Below are 20,578 nucleotides of genomic sequence, written 5' to 3' on the forward strand. Positions count from 1 at the left end.
ATTACGGAACGAGTAAAGAGACTTGCCGGTGAACGAGATTGAAATAGGTATGCGGATACTGACGATCGAATCTCGGGCAAGTAACATACCGAAGGACAAAGGGAATGACATACGGGATTACACGAATCCTTGACACTGAGGTTCAAACGATAAGATCTTCGTAGAATGTGTAGGATCCAATATGGGCATCCAGGTCCCGCTATTGGATATTGACCGAGGAGTCTCTCTGGTCATGTCTACATAGTTCTCGAACCCGCAGGGTCTGCACACTTAAGGTTCGACGTTGTTTTATGCGTATTTGAGTTATATGGTTGGTTACCGAATGTTGTTCGGAGTCCTGGATGAGATCACGGACGTCACGAGGGTTTTCGGAATGGTCCGGAAACGAAGATTGATATATAGGATGACCTCATTTGGTTACCGGAAGGTTTTCGTGCATTACCGGAAAAGTTTCGGGCTCATCGGTAGTGTACCGGGAGTGCCGGGAGGGGTGCCGGGGACCATCGGGAGGGGTGTCACGCCCCAAGGGGTTTCATGGGCTATGGGAAGAGATAAACCAGCCCCTAGTGGGCTGGAATAAGTTCCCACTAAGGCCCATAAGGTTTGAGAAGGAAAAAACACAAGGTGGAAAGAGTTTCCAAGTGGGAAGGTGGAATCCTACTCCAAGTAGGATTGGAGTAGGACTCCTCCACCTCCAATTTCGGCCAAACCTTGAGGGTTTGAGGATGCCTCTTCCCTCCCCCTCCCTCCTATATATACTGAGGTATTAGGGCTGATTTGAGACAACTTTTGCCACGGCAGCCCGACCACATACCTCCACGGTTTTTCCTCTAGATCGCGTTTCTGCGGAGCTCGGGCGGAGCTCGGGCGGAGCCCTGCTGAGATTAGATCACCACCAACCTCCGGAGCGCCGTCACGCTGCCGGAGAACTCATCTACCTCTCCGTCTCTCTTGCTGGATCAAGAAGGCCGAGATCATCGTCGAGCTGTACGTGTGCTGAACGCGGAGGTGCCGTCCGTTCGGTACTAGATCGTGGGACTGATCGCGGGATTGTTCGCGGGGCGGATCGAGGGACGTGAGGACGTTCCACTACATCAACCGCGTTCTCTAACGCTTCTGCTGTACGATCTACAAGGGTACGTAGATCACTCATCCCCTCTCGTAGATGGACATCACCATGATAGGTCTTCGTGCGCGTAGGAAAATTTTTGTTTCCCATGCGACGTTCCCCAACAGTGGCATCATGAGCTAGGTTCATGCGTAGATGTCTTCTCGAGTAGAACACAAAAGGTTTTGTGGGCGGTGATGTGCGTTTTGCTGCCCTCCTTAGTCTTTTCTTGATTCCGCGGTATTGTTGGATTGAAGCGGCTTGGACCGACATTACTCGTACGCTTACGAGAGACTGGTTTCATCGTTACGAGTAACCCCCTTTGCTCAAAGATGACTGGCAAGTGTCGGTTTCTCCAACTTTAGTTGAATCGGATTTGACCGAGGAGGTCCTTGGATGAGGTTAAATAGCAACTCATATATCTCCGTTGTGGTGTTTGCGTAAGTAAGATGCGATCCTACTAGATACCCTTGGTCACCACGTAAAACATGCAACAACAAAATTAGAGGACGTCTAACTTGTTTTTGCAGGGTATGATTGTGATATGATGTGGCCAACGATGTGATGTGATATATTGGATGTATGAGATGATCATGTTGTAATAGAAATATCGACTTGCACGTCGATGGTACGGCAACCGGCAGGAGCCATAGGGTTGTCTTTATACTAACATATGTGCTTGCAGATGCGTTTACTATTTTGCTAGGCTGTAGCTTTAGTAGTGATAGCATAAGTAGCACGACAACCACGATGGCAACACGTTGATGGATGATCATGGTGTGGCGCCGGTGACAAGAAGATCGTGCCGGTGCTTTGGTGATGGAGATCAAGAAGCACGTGATGATGGCCATATCATGTCACTTATGAATTGCATGTGATGTTAATCCTTTTATGCACCTTATTTTGCTTAGAACGACGGTAGCATTATGAGGTGATCTCTCACTAAAATTTCAAGACGAAATTGTGTTCTCCCCGACTGTGCACCGTTGCGACAGTTCTTCGTTTCGAGACACCACGTGATGATCGGGTGTGATAGACTCAACGTTCACATACAACGGGTGCAAAACAGTTGCACACGCGGAACACTCGGGTTAAGCTTGACGAGCCTAGCATGTGCAGACATGGCCTCGGAACACATGAGACCGAAAGGTCGAGCATGAATCGTATAGTTGATATGATTAGCATAGGGATGCTTACCACTGAAACTATTCTCGACTCACGTGATGATCGGACTTGAGATAGCGGATTTGGATCATGTACCACTCAAATGACTAGAGAGATGTACTTTTTGAGTGGGAGTTCTTAAGTAATATGATTAATTGAACTAATTGTCATGAACATAGTCTAATGGTCTTTGCGAATTACGATGTAACTTGCGCTATAGCTCTACTGTTTTTATATGTTCCTAGAGAAAATTTAGTTGAAAATTGATAGTAGCAACCTTTGCAGACTGAGTCTGTAAAACCGAGGATTGTCCTCGTTGCTACGCAGAAGGCTTATGTCCTTAATGCACCACTCGGTGTGCTGCACCTCGAGCGTCGTCTGTGGATGCTATGAACATCCGACATACACATTACTGATGACTACACGATAGTTCAGTGCAAGATACTTGATGGCTTAGAAGCAAGGCGCCGAAAACGTTGTAAAACGTCACGGAACATAAGTGATGTTCCGAAGAGATGCAATTGTGATTTCATGCTTGTGCCCTTGTTAAGAGGTACTAGACCTCCAACAAGATTCTTTGACCACAAAGTAAAGGAGAAAAGCTCAATCATTGAGCATGTGCTCAGATTGTCTGAGTACGACAATCACTTGAATCAAGTGGGAGCTAATCTTCCAGATGAGATAGTGATGGTTCTCCAAAAGTCACTGCCACCAAGCTTTGAGAGCTTCGTGATGAACTATGACATATCAAGGATAGATACAATGATCCTTGAGCGATTCGCGACGTTTGACACTTCGAAAGTAGAAATCAAGAAGGAGCATCAATAGTTGATGGTTTGGAAAACCACTAAGTTTCAAGAAAGGCGAGGGCTAGAAGGGATACTTCGTGAAACGGCAAAACAGTTGCTGCGCTAATGAAGAGACCCAAGATTAAACCCAAACCCGAGACTAAGTGCTTCTGTAATAAGGGGAACAGTCACTGAGGCGGAGCAACTCTAGATACTTGGTAGATAAGAAGGCTGGCAAAAGTCGAAAGAAGTATATTTGATATACATAATGTTGATGTGTACTTTACTAGTACTCCTAGTAGCATGAGGGTATTGGATACCGGTTCGGTTGCTAAGTGATTAGTAACGCGAAATGAAAGCTACGACATAAACGGAGACTAGCTAAAGGCAAGGTGACGATACGTGTTGGAAGTGTTTCCAAGGTTGATATGATCAAACGTCGCACGCTCCCTCTACCATCGGGATTGGTGTTGAACCTAAATAATTGTTATTTGGTGCTTGCGTTAGGCATGAACATGATTGGATCGTGTTTATTGCAATACGATTATTCATTCGAAGAGAATAATGGTTACTCTATTTGCTTGAATAATCACCTTCAATGGTTTATTGAATCTCGATTGTAGTGTTACACATTGGTGCCAAAAGATACGAGTTAAATGATAATAGTACCACTTACTTGTGGCACTGCCGCTTGAGTCATGTTAGTATGAATTGCATGAAGAGGCTCCATGCTGATGGATCTTTACTCACCTGATTTCGAATCACTAGTGACATGCAAATCATACCACATGAGCAAGGCCTTGTTTTCATTGAGATGAAACAAGATAGTAACTTGTTGGAAGTGATACATTTTGATGTATGCAGTCCAGTGAGTGCTGAGGCACGCAGTGGATATCATTATGTTCTTACTTCACTGACGACTTGAGTAGATACAGGAGTATTTACTTAATGAATCACAAGTCTGAAATATTGAAAAGTTCAATTCTGTTTCAGAGTGAAGTTCGTCGTAACAAGAGGATGAACTGTCTACGATATGATCATAGAAATGAATATCTGAGTTACGAGTTTTTGGTACACAGTTAAGACAATGTGGAAATTGTTTCACAGTTCATGCCACCTGGAACATCATGGTGTGATGATGTGTCTGAGCGTCATACCACGCACTATTTAGTATGGTGCATGATGTGATGTATCTTATCGAATTACCACTATCGTTTATGGGTTATGCATTAGAGACAACCACATTCACTTTAAATAGGGCACCGCGTATTTCCGTTGAGATGACACAATATAGACTGAGGTTTAGAGAAATCTAAACTGTCGTTTCTTGAAAGTTTGGGGCTTCGAAACTTATGTGAAAAAGGTTTTAGTCTGATAAGCTCGAACCCAAAGCGTATAAATGCATCTTCATAGGATATCCAAAACAGTTGGGTACATCTCCTATCTCAGATCCGAAAGCAAAGTGTTTGTTTCTAGAAAAGGATCCTTTCTCGAGAAAAGGTTTATCTCGAAAGAATTGAGTGGGAGGGTAGTAGAACTTGATGAGGTTATTGAACCATCACTTCAACCAGTGTGTAGCAGGGCGTAGGAAGTTGTTCCTGTGGCGCCTACACCAATTGAAGTGGAAGCTGATGATGGTGATCATTGAGCTTCGAATCAAGTTACTACAAACCTCGTAGGTCGACAAGGTCGCGTACTGCTGCAGAGTAGTACGGTAACCCTGTCTTGGAGGTCATGTTGTTGAGCAACAGTGAACCTACGAGTTATGGAGAAAGCGATGGTGGGCCCAGATTCCGACAAATGGCTGGAAGCCATGAAATCCGAGAGAGGATCCATGTGTGAAACCAAAGTGTAGACTTTGGTAGAACTACTTGATGGTCATGGGACTATTGGGTAAAATGGAACTTTAAAAGAAGACAGACGATGATGGTGATAAGTCACTATTAAGAAAAGCTCGACTTGTCGCAAAGATGTTTTCGACAAGATCAAACAGTTGACTATGATGAGACTTTCTCACTCGTAGCGATGCTAAAGGTCTGTTAGAATTATGTTAGTTGTTGATGCATTATTTATGAAATATTGCACGTAGGATGTCAAAACATTGTTTTCTCGATGGTTTCCTTGAGCAAACATTGTATGTGATACAACGAGAAGGTTTTGTCGATCCTAAAGATACTAGCAAATATGCAAACTCCAGCGATCCTTCAATGGACTGGTGCAAGCATCTCGGAGTTGGAATATACACTTTGATGAGATGATCAAAGATTTTGGGTTTGTACAAGGTTTATGAGAAACTTGTATTTCCAAAAAGGTGAGTGGGAGCACTATAGAATTTCTGATAAGTATATGTGATTGACATATTGTGGATCAGAAGTAATGTAGAATTTCTGTAAAGCATACAAGGTTGTTTGAAAGGAGTTTTCAAAGGAATACCTGGATTGAGCTACTTGAACGTTGAGCATCAAAGGTCTATGGAGATAGATCGAAAGCGCTTAATAGAAGTTTCAAGAAGATGCATGCCTTGACAAGTTTTTGAAAGAGTTCAAAATAGATCAGCAAAGAAGGAGTTCTTGGTTGCGTCGTGAGGTGTGAATTTGAGTAAGACTCAAAACCCGACCACGGCAGAATAAAGAGAATAGACGAAGGTCGTTTTCTATGCCTTAGCCGTAGAATCTAAAGTATGCCATGTTGTGTACCGCACCTAATGTGTGCCTTGACTCAAAGTCTGTTGAGGGTATAGAGAGTGATCCATGATTGAATCACTAGCAGCGGTCAAAATTTATCCTTAGTAACTAATGGACTAAGGAATTTTTCTTGATTATGGAGGTGGTTGAAGAGTTCGTCGTAAAGGGTTACGTCGATGTAAGCTTTGACACTAATCCGAATAACTATGAGTAGTGAAACGGATTCGTATAGTAGAGTAGATATTTGGAGCATTTCCGAATAGCATGTAGTAGCAGCATCTATAAGATGACATAAAGATTTGTAAAGAACGCACGGATCTGAAAGTTTCAGAACCGTTGACTAAAACCTCTCTCACGAGCAAGACGTGATCAGACCCCATAACTATATGGGTGTTGGATTCGTTGGAATCACATGGTGATGTGAACTAGATTATTGACTCTAGTGCAAGTGGGAGACTGTTGGAAATATGCCCTAGAGGCAATAATAAATTAGTTATTATTATATTTCTTAGTTCATGATAATCGTTTATTATCCATGCTATAATTGTATTGATTGGAAACACAATACTTGTGTGGATACATAGACAAAACACTGTCCCTAGTAAGCCTCTAGTTGACTAGCTCGTTGTTCAAAGATGGTCAAGGTTTCCTGGCCATAGGCAAGTGTTGTCACTTGATAACAGGATCACATCATTAGGAGAATCATGTGATGGACTAGACCCAAACTAATAGACGTAGCATGTTGATCGTGTCATTTTGTTGCTACTGTTTTCTGCGTGTCAAGTATTTGTTCCTATGACCATGAGATCATATAACTCACGAACACCGAAGGAATGCTTTGTGTGTATCAAACGTCGCAACGTAACTGGGTGACTATAAAGATGCTCTACAGGTATCTCCGAAGGTGTTCGTTGAGTTAGTATGGATCAAGACTGGGATTTGTCACTCCGTATGACGGGGAGGTATCTCGGGGCCCACTCGGTAATACAACATCACACACAAGCCTTGCAAGCAATGTAACTTAGTGTAAGTTGCGGGATCTTGTATTACGGAACGAGTAAAGAGACTTGCCGGTGAACGAGATTGAAATAGGTATGCGGATACTGACGATCGAATCTCGGGCAAGTAACATACCGAAGGACAAAGGGAATGACATACGGGATTACACGAATCCTTGACACTGAGGTTCAAACGATAAGATCTTCGTAGAATGTGTAGGATCCAATATGGGCATCCAGGTCCCGCTATTGGATATTGACCGAGGAGTCTCTCTGGTCATGTCTACATAGTTCTCGAACCCGCAGGGTCTGCACACTTAAGGTTCGACGTTGTTTTATGCGTATTTGAGTTATATGGTTGGTTACCGAATGTTGTTCGGAGTCCCGGATGAGATCACGGACGTCACGAGGGTTTCCGGAATGGTCCGGAAACGAAGATTGATATATAGGATGACCTCATTTGGTTACCGGAAGGTTTTCGTGCATTACCGGAAAAGTTTCGGGCTCATCGGTAGTGTACCGGGAGTGCCGGGAGGGGTGCCGGGGACCATCGGGAGGGGTGTCACGCCCCAAGGGGTTTCATGGGCTATGGGAAGAGATAAACCAGCCCCTAGTGGGCTGGAATAAGTTCCCACTAAGGCCCATAAGGTTTGAGAAGGAAAAAACACAAGGTGGAAAGAGTTTCCAAGTGGGAAGGTGGAATCCTACTCCAAGTAGGATTGGAGTAGGACTCCTCCACCTCCAATTTCGGCCAAACCTTGAGGGTTTGAGGATGCCTCTTCCCTCCCCCTCCCTCCTATATATACTGAGGTATTAGGGCTGATTTGAGACAACTTTTGCCACGGCAGCCCGACCACATACCTCCACGGTTTTTCCTCCAGATCGCGTTTCTGCGGAGCTCGGGCGGAGCCCTGCTGAGATTAGATCACCACCAACCTCCGGAGTGCCGTCACGCTGCCGGAGAACTCATCTACCTCTCCGTCTCTCTTGCTGGATCAAGAAGGCCGAGATCATCGTCGAGCTGTACGTGTGCTGAACGCGGAGGTGCCGTCCGTTCGGTACTAGATCGTGGGACTGATCGTGGGATTGTTCGCGGGGCGGATCGAGGGACGTGAGGACGTTCCACTACATCAACCGCGTTCTCTAACGCTTCTGCTGTACGATCTACAAGGGTACGTAGATCACTCATCCCCTCTTGTAGATGGACATCACCATGATAGGTCTTCGTGCGCGTAGAAATTTTTTTGTTTCCCATGCGACGTTCCCCAACATCTCCTTCTTCTCTTCTTCTTCTTCTTCTTTCTTTTCATTTTTCTTATTTCTTCTCCTCTTGTTGGAGCTAAATTACCTAATTATGTCTTTTTTGAGCTAAATGGGATAATTATCCCATTTTGGAGGAAAACAAGCTAAGTATATAATATTCATGAGCTAACCAAGGTTCTTATTCCATTGTTAGGTTATTATGGCATTTTGGAGCTAAATGGGCTAATTATGTCATTGTTGGGGAAATTAAAGCAAGGATAATATGAAAGAGGAGAATAAAGAGGAGGAGGACGAGAAGAAGAAGAAATCAAGAAGAAGGAGGAGAAGGAGGAGAAGGAGGAGGAGGAGAAGGACTAGAAGGTCCTTGGCCTTCTCCTCCTCCTCCTCCTCCTCCTCCTTCTCTTCTTCTTCTTCTTCTTCTTCTTCTTCTTTCTTTTCATTTTTACTATTTATTCTCCTCTTATTGGATCTAAATTACCTAATTATGTGTTTTTGGAGCTAAATGGGCTAGTTATCTCATTTTAGAGGAAAAAAGCTAAGTATATAATATTCATGAGCTAACTAGGGTTCTCATGCCATTTTGAGGTTATTATGTCATTTTGGAGCTAAATGGGCTAATTATGTCTTTTTGGGGAAATTAAAGCAAGGATAATATGAAAGAGGAGAAGAAAGAGGAGGAGGAGGAGAATAAGAAGAAATCAAGAAGAAGGAGGAGAAGGAGGAGAAGGAGGAGGAGGAGAAGGACTAGAAGGTCCTTGGCCTTCTCCTCCTTCTCCTTCTTCTCTTCTTCTTCTTCTTCTTTCTTTTCATTTTTCCTATTTATTCTCCTCTTCTCCTCTTCTTGGAGCTAAATCAGCTAACTATGTCTTTTTGGAGCTAAATGGGCTAATTATCTCATTTTAGAGGAAAACAAGCTAAGTATATAATATTAATGAGCTAACCAAGGTTCTTATGCCATTTTGAGGTTATTATGGCATTTTGGAGCTAAATGGGATAATTATGTCTTTTTGGAGCTAAATGGGCTAACTATGTCATTGTTGGGGAAATTAAGGCAAGGAGAATATGAAAGAGGAGAAGAGAAACTTACCGTAGTGGTCATCAAGGAGGAGAAACACCTGGAGAAGGGTCGTGCGATGCCGCTCGGGAGTTATTCTGCAGAATAGATATTTTGCAATGTCTCAATTAGCATGATGGCACTCAATTATTAATACTAGATTATAATGAAACTCACCGTGCCAATCGAAGAGAAGACGGGCATCGGCAGAGGGACTTGACCGCTCTTCTCGCACAGACCTTGATGAGTCGGTCGTATTAGTTAGTAATGAAACAGACATTACACACATGATTTGGCTAATGTGAAAAAAACTTACCACAAAAAGCTCGTACAGGGCCCGTTGACCCGCCTCATTCCGGGACCTCTCCTCCTCAATCAATCGTGCCGTGGTCTGGTCCCTCTCATCAAGAGGAGCCTGACTTGCCAATCTCTCTTTGTCAAGAGCAGCCTCAAGAGCAGCCTGGCTTGCCAATCTATCTTTCTCAAGAGAAGCCTGGTTTGCCAGTCTCTCTTTTTGAAGAGCAGCCTGAAACACCATTCCTCGTTACCACAGTAATGGTCTATGGTGACACACATAATGAAATGGATGAAAGTGTTCTTATTCCGTACAACTAACCTCGATGGCAAGTTCGACTGGCCGTGGACGACACATTGTCTCAGGACAGCTGCTCGACTGGCGCGTCTTGATCTCCGGAAGAGTGAGTGGACAACGTATTATCCCATCTCCAATGGCTATCGAGCCATGGGGCCTCCCGCCACCAGATATCATCACCAGCTCTGGATCCAAAGGTTCCTGGCTAGGGTTAAAGTCATCCCCTTTCGTAGCCTTCCCTGCGTCCTTGTATGCCATGAGCTTCTGGTGGGATGATATGTTGGTGAAGTTATTGGGATCATCCAGGTCAGACTCAGAGAATGCCTTCGCCTTCTTGTACGAGGCAGTATGAGCCATGCCATAAAGGTCGTACAAGTGTGGCATCTCCGTCTTATTGTGATGCGCCTAAAAGAGAGGAACAAAATATTAGCATCAAGAATGAATTGCATGAATCATGAAGCAAATAACATACCCAGTTTCGTCCAAACTGAAGTAAGTTGGCGCTGCCTTGATGGTGTGACACACCAACCATTTGGCTACGCCGATCCTTCGCATTCTCGTGGACGGCTCGCCAGCTGCCTGTGCACCACTCATCAACCAACGCCTCCGAACAATCCATCTTATCCGCACACCATCTCGGGGGCACCTGTAAGTTATTAGAAAGAATTTTCAGCGCTACGCCTATGAATGAAATCAAGAAAACTACGTAGAAGGACTTAAGAATAGGTAATTACCTTCATGTATTGCTCCTTCTTCAGAAACTTTCCGCGGCAATCCTTCTTCTGCTTCTTAATACCACGCGTGGCGTAGTAATCTCGAATAGCTTGCGGCCGAGCCTCGTGGCGCAAGTTCTGTAGTAACCGCCTACACTCGGCCTCGAGAACCCTGGCCGCCTCCTCCTCATATCCATCCTCACACCTATAGATGGTCTGCAATCAAACGTGAAAACACCGATTATTACAATAATTAGCTATATTGTTAATTTTAGATTCTGTAAAAGGATAATTTACCCAAAAGCTCTTGATCACCATCTCGGCCCTTGTGTGGCATAATACACCATCTATAATCTCCTCCGACGGGGCCTGCGCAGCCTAGTAGTGCTCCCAGGAAAATCCTAGTGTAGGAACCTGACCCTCACCAGGCAACGTGACAAACCCCGGGAAATTTGTCCGGAAAGCACACCAAGGACGGAGTTCGGCCTGCGGACTCCAAGAGGGTGTACCCATCCCGTGCAGTATGATAAGGTCAACGCATTAGATATTTGACCAAACTTGAAGGCAAAAGCTAAAAAAAGAGTAAATGTACTTACCTATCTCCTTCAGGTTTAATCACCGGCCTCTGCTCGCGGGTAGCCGGCGCGACCGGGAGACGTGTACTACCACGCTTGTACACGGTGGCTCCGTCCACCTGCACATCGCCCTCACTATCTGTAAGCTCATCCCCGCCATCCCCGCCCCCTGAGCCACCCGGACCCTCGGTCCAATCCGGCAACTCGGTACGATCCGGCCAGGTCTCCCATCCGGGCCTCTCCACGTCGGGTGAAGCCTTCGGAACCGTAGTCTCCTACGGCTGCTCCTGGGCCGAATGCACCTCGACCCGAGGCTGCTCCTGGACCGGAGTCTCATGGGACGAATGCCCGTGAACAACAGCCTCCTGGAACGGAGTCTCCGTAGCCTCCTCCGCAAACGGGTCGACCATAGTAGTCCTATGCTCGGGTGAATGAGCTGGTGGTGGTGGCGAGGACGGCTCAACAGTCCTCCTGGGTCTTCTGCGGCCACCACCTCTCCCTGTACCCTTCCCCTTCTTCCCTACCCGACCAGCACCTCTCCCAGTGGGCAATGCCGCCGACGAAGAAGAACCCACGGGTGGTGTCGACAAACTGTCTGCCAAGGCTCTACGGAGAGATAGGGGTGGAAGGGAAGTACCACCCCTCGTGCGGGGCGCCTGGGAAGAACCCGTCGAGCGATCTGGACCAGCGCCCACCATCTTTCCACACCTGGTGACCTGCCATGATAAAGATTAAAATAAATTAGTACAACATAAAAAAATTGAATAACTGACATGAATAATAATATGTACATGAATAATAAAGATTAAAATATATATAATTTAAGTTGTGAATCTTACAAACAAATAATCATCATCAATAAATGCATCATCATCATCACTATCACGCATGTCTTCATGAATGACGTGCTCGTCGGGTTCAACGACGTGAAGTTGTGAAAGGCCTTCCTTTAATCGTTGAAGCATTGACAGGTCATCCGCATCAGTAACCTCTACGAGTTCCAGGTCTTCTGGTTCCGGCTCAGGGCTGGAGTCTGATTCATTATCACTGTCTACTTCCATGTTTCTTGGAAGAATTCTCCATCATATGTGTCTGGGTTAATGTGAGGTTCATAATCATGTTCATTTGGGAGAGGTGGTCTGACATGTGGCGGCACTTCATAAACAACATACCAACCTTCCAAATTCTTATCCGTTCGGCATGTCCACGGTAGATAGAAAACTTGGGTCGCCTGTTGAGCCGTAATATAGACATCGGGAACATCTAAATGGGTGTTTGGATTGATTTCGACTAGTCATATATGTTCATGAGTCCTTCTAGTCTTTTTCGGCTGGAACCAATAACATTTGAAGACTACGACGTTCGGTGGGTTTTCACCATAGAATTGAAGTTCATAAATTGCTTCAACTCTTCCATAATACTCAATAACACCTTCGCCGATAGCAGAGACACCACAATTTGTAGATTTCCGGTCGGGCATAGATAGCTCTTTGCCAAAGGTACGAAAGAGATACCCGTTAATGTTGTATTTCTCAAATGAACGGACCTTATAGTCAAAACCATTAGCGACTTGTCTCAATTTGGCGTCCATAGACTCTGAATTAGCCTACAAGTTTAATACGAAACGGTTGTTGCATTAGCCGCAAGTTAGACCAAGAATGAAATGGTCCATTATTGATAATTACCGTTTGTTTGAACCAAGAGATGAAACCGGGATAGCCGCCTCCTGTCTTTGACAGAAGCTCATACTCTTCGACGGAATCATTTTCGATCACCGCTCGATCCGAGAATTTGGCGACGTAACGGCTGTTTGAAATATCCAGGAATAAGAGTAGTTCAAATGAATTAGAAGTTACGGGAAAATGTGCCGAGAACTCACTCGATGTACGGCCGCACTTCTGTTAGGTTGTTGAAGATATACAACAAAATGTTCCACCATTCTTCGACATCCAACGTTATTGGTTTCGAAGCACCGGCTCGTGCGAGCTTCCCTTTGAATAGGCTCAGGTTGGACCCACCTTTTTTAGGGTCTGCATCATTGTGTCGAGGCTTCGGATTATGCAAATGATGATTTTTGGCTTCGTAGTGTGCTGTCACAAAGTTTGCCACCTCCTCAGTAATGAATGCCTCAGCCATCGATGCTTCAATTCTACGCTTATTTTTACATTTAGCTCGAAGGGTCTTCTGCATCCTCTCAGTTGCATAGCACTAACGATCTTGCACGGGCCCACCCAATCTTGCCTCGGTCGGTAGATGTAAAATCAAATGATGCATTGGATTAAAGAAGCCCGGTGGAAAGATCTTCTCTAACTTGCACAACAACTCCGGTGAAAACTCCTCCATGTCTTCTACCACGCGAGGCGACAATTCTTTCGCACAAAGAACATGGAAGAAATAGCTCAGCTCCGCCAGTACTAGCCATTCATCCTCAGGAATAAAGCCACGTAACATCGCCGACATTACCCGCTCTAGCCATATGTGCCAATCATGACTCTTGAGACCAAAGATTTTTAATTTTTCAAGACTCGCTCCCCTCTTTAGATTCGCTGCGTACCCATCGGGGAACATCAAGTTCATTTTGACCCACAAGATAATTTCCCTCATAGCTTGCCTTCCAAGATTGAACCAGGCCTTTGGCTTCGACCACTTCTGATTTCCTTTGCCTTCTCGCATGTTTTCTTACGGTCTATGACATAGTGTCTCTTGATCGACTCTAGCCTTAATATTATCCTTTGTCTTCCCATCTATGTCGAACAATGTACCAAAAATAGCCTCTCCGATATTCTTTTCAGTGTGCATCATGTCGATATTGTGTGGAAGAAGGAGGTCTTTGAAGTAAGGCAGATCCTAGAAGCATGGCTTGTGAGTCTAGGCGTGTTTTGAATTATACCCCTTGAAATACCCTGGATGCTCTAGATCAGGCTCGAGGGCGTTTAACTGATCGAGGATCTGTTGGTCTGTGAACGCAGGTGGTGCCAAGTTTTTGACAACTTTACCTTTGGTAAAGTTCTTCTTGTCTTTTCTAAACTGATGGTCAGGATCCAGGAATTGTCTATGCAAGTCAAAGCAAGAATACTTCCGACCCTCCTACAACCAATGAAACTGAAGAGCTGCCTTGCATTGGGGGCACGGGAACCTTCCATGCACACACCATCCAGAGAATAGCGCATACGCTGGCAAGTCATGCATAGAGTACATGTACCACACATGCATTTTGAAGTTTTCTTTTCTTGCGGCATCGTATGTCTTGACCCCATTATCCCAAGCTTCTTCCAATTCATCCTTAAGTGGTTGCAGGTACACATTCATATTCTTCCCCGGATAATTGGGCCCTGGAATTATCAACGTCAGAAATATGTTCTTTCTTTGCATAATCTGCCCGGGGGGGAGATTGAGTGGAATGACAAATACAGGCCAACAACTGTATTGGGTTGTCGTCATGCCGAAGGGATTAAAACCATCCATGGCGGCGCAGACTCGAGGATTCCTTGGATCTGCCGCTTTATCCTGATGCAATCCATCGAAATGTTTCCACGCTTCCCCATCCAATGTGTGTACCATTATCTTATTCCATCCGCATCTAGTTCGGTTCTTTTGCCCAATTTGTGCCATGTCATCTGTCTGGCTGTCTCTTCGACCATGAAAATACGTTGAAGTCTTGGTACGATTGGCATATACCAAAGAACACTAATTGCGATTTTGGTCTGCCTCTTCTCACCCATACCGTTGTCTACCACAAGATACCTGCAAGACTCGCAATTGGGACAATAGTCCAAGTGTGCATACTCCTTCCTAAATAAGACACATCCTTTCTCACATGCATCTATCTTCTCATAGGGCATCTTAAGTACACGAAGTATTTTGTCCGACTGGTACAGGTTTGCAGGCATGACATGGCGTTTGGGTAGGAAACGTCCAAATAGTGTCATCATCGCGTCGTAGCATTCTCTTCCCAAGTTGAACTGAGCCTTCAGAGCCATTACTTGTGCAATTGCATCCAGCTAACAGAGCTCAGTGTGCTCATGGAGAGGATGTTTTGAAGACTCCAACATTTCATAAAAGGCCTTTGCAGATTCCTCCATCTCATCTTCCGAATCCCGAGCATCATCAAAGTCTTGCACCATGTCTTCGATCCCGGTACCATGCTCGTCCGTGCGACGACGGACCACCTCAGCTCTTGTGCGTTGTATAGACTCACCATGAAATGTCCACACTGTATAATTAGGCTTAAAACCCCTCCTCTGCAGGTGTTTAATCATTATAGCCTCTGTCGTCTTTTTATAGTTGTCGCATCCAGGACAGGGGCAATAGTTTCTTTCCTGGCCATTTGCGAATGCGGCTTTCACAAATTCCTTTGTTTTTACAAACCATTCTTTCGTCATCTCTTTCTAACTAGGGTGACCGGTATACATCCACGCACGATCACTCATCTTGCGTAGCTACTAAAGACAGAAGAAATATATTTATATATAATGTAGCATTTATATTCATCGGTTAATCAGGTTCGCCATTTTTATTACGTCCATGCAACCTACACGCTAATAGGTAAAGATAGGTCCTAATCCCACCCGAGTATGTGTAGATTGGGTTCGTTTTCCCATGCTCTGCTCCGGATCCAACGCAAAATTTCAGCAGCACCTCCCCGTTGTTCTCCTGATACACGTCTCCGCAATAAACAGAGAGGATGTGCATCCGGAGAACAACAAAGAGGCACTGACGAAATTCCGCATCGGATCCAGAGCACAGCATACGGGAAAACGAACCCAATCTACACATACTCGGGTTGTCCATGGATAATGTTGGACAATTCGAAAGGATGGCGGTTATAAATATGCAAAGACATGCATATTTATAGATGTTGCCCTTTCGAATGGGAGACGCATACTGGTCACGAATACTGATAAATTAATTGAATTACCTAAATCTAGAAAGTTTCATCCGGAAACCGAGCCACAGTAAATGAAGGGGCGAGGAGGAGATGAAATTTGTACTGACCCACGAATGCAGGGGCAGAGCTCGTACAACGCACGGGCAGGTCTTCGCACACCAGACCTCACAGCAACGAGACAACTATCACATGTAAATCCACCCGATCAACACAAATATTCTAATTATGTCTAATTATGTCATTTTTTAGGAAAACAAGCTAAGAATAAAATATTCATGAGCTAACCAAGGTTTTTAGCTTATTATATCATTTTGGAGGATAATTAGCTAAACAAGCTAAAAAATAAGGAGGAGAGAAGAAGGAGAAGAAGGAGAAGAAGGAGGGCTCCTTCTCCTCCTCCTCCTTCTCCTTCTTCTTCTCTTCTTCTTCTTTTTAGTTTTCCTGTTTCTTCTCCTCTTCTCTTCTTCTTCTTCTTCTCCTCCTCCTCCTCCTCCTCCTCCTCCTCTTCTCCTCTTCTTCTTCCTCTTCCTATTATTTCTATTTCTATTTTTCTTTATCCTCTTCTTCTACTTCTTCTTCTTCTTTCTCTTCTTCTCCTTCTTATTTTTTTCTTATTCTATTCTTCTCTTCTTCTTCTCTTCTTCTTTACTTCTTCTTCTTATTATTTTTTTCTTCTCTTCTGCTTCTTCTTCTCCTTCTTATTTTTTTCTTCTCCTCCTCTTCTTCTTCTTCTTCTTCTTCTTCTTCTTCTTCTTCTTCTTCATTCTTTCATTTTTCCTCTTTCTTCTCCTCTTCTCCTCCTCTTCTTCTTCTCGTCCTCCTCCTCCTCCTCTTCTCCTCTTCTCCTCCTCCACCTAACTAACCAAGCTAACTAACTAACCTAACTAATTTAACAACCTAACTAACTAGCCTAACTAACCTAATAAACTAAAAAACTAACCTAACTAATTTAACATAAATAAAAATAAGGGAAAACAAAATAAAAATGGGGGGACTCACCGGCGGGGGCGGCTGGGGCGTCGGGGCGGCGAGGAGGACGGGTGCGACGGGGCAGTGGGGCATCGCCGGGGGCAGTGCGACGGCGGGGGGTAGTGGTGGCGGCGGGGGGCAGTGGTGGCGGCAGTGCGATGGCGGGGGGCAGTGGTGGCGGCAGTGGGGTGTTGTGCGGCGGTGGTGGGGGCAGTGGTGGCGGCGGTGGGGGGCAGTGGTGGCGGCGGTGGCGGGCAGTGCGGCGGCAGGGGACAGTGGTGGTGGCGGTCGGCGTCGGGGTGAGAGAGAGAGAGAGGCCAGGGTGGGGCGGAACAGCCGTTAGTAAACGTTAGGTCTTTGCCGTCTGCTGGCGGCCTCTTTGTCGTTCGCTAGCAGACGACAAAGAAGGGACTCCAGTTTGACCTACCGTCCCCGCGGTCAGGTGGGCCCGCCTACAGCTTTGCCGTGTGCTGTGCGGCCCTTTGCCGTCTGTGGCTGACGGCAAAGAAGTGGCTGATGGCACAGACCTTCTATGCCATCAGCCAATTCTTTGCCGTCTGCTTTGTGGCAGCTGACGGCAAAGACACTCTTTGCCATCAACTAGCAGACGACAAAGATTTGGCAGATGGCAAAAAACTGATTTCCGGTAGTCTAGTGCTCGAGAAGTCGCAAAGTTTTGTGTTTTCAGCCATGATGACTTCAACAAACAAACAAGCACACAAGCAAGCGAGAAAACCGGCAAAGGGAAACAGCAAAGGCAAAAGAAAACAGCGAAGGAGAAAGGCAAATGAAAACGGCAAATGTGAAGTGGGGGAGAGGAAAACGAGAGGCAACTAGCAACAAAAGTAAATGCAAGAGAAGTGTTTGTGAGACCTACTTGGATAGATCTTGATTTCTCCTCCCCGGAAACGGCGCCAGAAATACTTCTGCTACTACAACAAAAGACCTTCCAATGGCGCGAGAAATAGGCACGTGACGGGAGAATACTTGGCTTGATCCTTCTGCTGCGGCTACGCCTTAAGGGACTTCCTAGGCAAGTATGCAAAGGATTTGCCCCGTGGCCTTGGAGCCTTGCGTTGGTGTTCCCTCAAAGCGGAAAGGGTGTTGTAGCGTAGCGATGGTAAGTATTTCCCTCAGTTTGAGAACCAAGGTATCAATCCAGTGGAGGAGTATCTCAAGATCCTGCACAAACACAAAAGCTTGCTCCCAAAGTTATGAAGGGGTTGTCAATCCCTTATAGATTGTTTGCCAAGTGAGAACTGAAAGCAACAAAGTAACAAGGCAAAGTAAAAGCGGAGGTGTAAACGATGTATGTGAATAGACCCGGGGGCCGTAGTGTTTACTAGTGGCTTCTCTCATGAAAGCAAGTAGACGGTGGGTGAACAAATTATTGTCGAGCAATTGATAGAACCGCGCAAAGTCATGATGTCATCTATGCAATGATTATATCTATAAGCATCACGTCCAAAACAAGTAGACCGATACTTTCTGCATCTACTACTATTACTCCACACGTCGACCGCTATCCAGCATGCATCTAGTGTATTAAGTCCATAAGAACAGAGTAACGCCTTAAGCAAGATGACATGATGTAGAGGGATAATCTCAAACCAATGATAAAAACCCCATCTTTTTACCCTTGCTGGCAACTACTTGATGTGTGCCTTGCTGCCCCTACTGTCACTGGGAAAGGCCACCACATGGTAGAACCCAAAACCAAGCGCTTCTCCCATTGCAAGAATCATAGATCTAGTTGGCCAAACAAAACCCAAGACTCGGAGAGACTTACAAGGATATCAAATCATGCATATAAGAAATCAGCAAAGACTCAAATATATATCATAGATAATCTGATCACAAATCCACAATTCATCGGATCTCGACAAACACACCGCCAAAGAAGATTACATCGGATAGATCTCCATCAAGATCATGGAGAACTTTGTATTGAAGATCCAAGAGAGAGAAGAAGCCATCTAGCTACTAACTACGGACCCGTAGGTCTGAAGTGAACTACTCACGAATCATTGGAGGGGCGATGATGATGATGAAGAAGCCCTCCAACTCCAAAGTCCCCTCCGACAGGGTGCCGGGAAGGGTCTCCAGATGAGATCTCGCGGAAACGGAAGCTTGCGGCGGTGGATAAGTATTTTCAAGGCTCCCCTGATTTGTTGCTGAATATTTGGGAATATATAGGCCAAAGATCTAGGTCAGGAGGCGGCCAGGGAGGCCACAAGCCCTGACACCGCCGCCTCCCCCTGGTGGCGGAGTGGGAGCTTGTGGGCTCCCTGGAGCCCACCTGGCTTGGCCCAGAGGCCCCCGGATCTTCTTCCGTCTAGGAAAAAATCATTTCGGGGTTTTTATTCCGTTTGGACTCCGTTCCAAAATCAAATCTGAAAAGAGTCAAAAACACAGAAAAAACAGGAATTGGCACTTGGCACTGAATTAATAAGTTTGTCCCAAAAAAGATATAAAAGGTACATAAAACATACAAAGAAGACAAGATAACAGTGTGAAACAATCAAAAATTATAGATACGTTTGAGACGTATCAATGGTCTTCACTACCCACAGTCGCATGGCACGACCCATGGCGTCCAACATAGTGTTGTACAAGGCCAGGTTGGCTTGACGCCGACGACCTTCATTTCCTCAAACACGTTGAGCGCGTCGTCGAAGTTGCTGGTGGTGGAATGCACCTTGATCACCGTGGCGCATATGACAGGGTCGAGCTGGCATCTCTCGGACCGAGCATGGTCGTACAAGGCGAGTGCTATCTCGGCGTCCCCGGTGCGGCCGTGTGTGTCGATCAGGACCGAGTACATGAGCATGTCCGGTGAGCACCCTCTCTCCGGCATCTTCTCGAACCACTCCATGGCCTTGTCGGGCGGGCTACACCCGCGCGCACAACTGATGATTGTGGAGAAGGTGGTGTTGTCCGGTTGCACGCCGTCCCGCAGCATTGCGTCCTAGAGCGCCTCCGTTTCGCTCCAGCGTTGCCGCTTGCGCAACACCTTGAGCACGACGTTGTACAGGATGACCTTGCTGCGTACCTCCGCGTTCTCCAGGAACCAGCGCAGCGCGAGCATGGTGGTAGCCGGGTTGCGAGCGGCCGTGTTGAGCATGATGGCGGCGTCCTGCTCGGAGGGGGCCTCGGGGAAGGTGGCCTCGAGCACAGCAGCGACGGGCGCCTCAGCGGGCTCGCACATGGCGAGCGCTGCCGCGGCTGCGGTGAGGCGGGCCCGGCGTCTGGATCCGCCGTGCGCGCGGGCGAGTTCGGCGGCGCGCGGGCTGTCGGGGTTCACCCAAAGGAACCTTGCAGTGCTAGAAATCTTGGGGTTCCGGCCCGGATCGGATGGGGGCGGCGAGTCCTGGACGGCGACATGTGAGGCGGCCAGCGAGGCGGAGGGGGAGTGGTTCCTGGGCTGGAAGGAGAGCGAGATTGGGCGGTGCGGCCATGAGAGGAAGGAGGAAGGGGACGAGGGGCAGATGGGTAGGGAAGCCATCTCGTTGCTCTGCTCTACTCTCCTCACTCCTCTCCTGTGGGTGGATTGTGGGGTGGGGGTGCCCACTGTCCAGAGCTTCGCTTCGGTTGGGGAGTGATGAGTCGACACGGATTCCTTCTGCTGGTCCGGCGGTGGCTCCAGTCGGTCGATCCAGGTATGTGTCCCGATTTCCACATTGAACTAAATGATGTATTATCACATTTGCACATGTTTTTTCTGTTACAGGAATTGCAGGAGCTGTTTGTCAAGATGCACAGCAAGCAACTAAGCACTTCCT

At 46.2% G+C, this 20,578-nt stretch overlaps 1 pseudogene; it reads right to left on the minus strand.

Annotated features, from left to right (window-relative positions):
• The window catches only part of LOC123405658, a 30,564-nt pseudogene extending 10,263 nt beyond the window's left edge, over positions 1-20,301 (minus strand).
• Positions 20,302-20,578: the final 277 nt, after the last annotated feature.

Source organism: Hordeum vulgare, chromosome 6H, assembly GCF_904849725.1.
Source record: "Hordeum vulgare subsp. vulgare chromosome 6H, MorexV3_pseudomolecules_assembly, whole genome shotgun sequence".
Lineage (NCBI taxonomy): Eukaryota > Viridiplantae > Streptophyta > Magnoliopsida > Poales > Poaceae > Hordeum > Hordeum vulgare.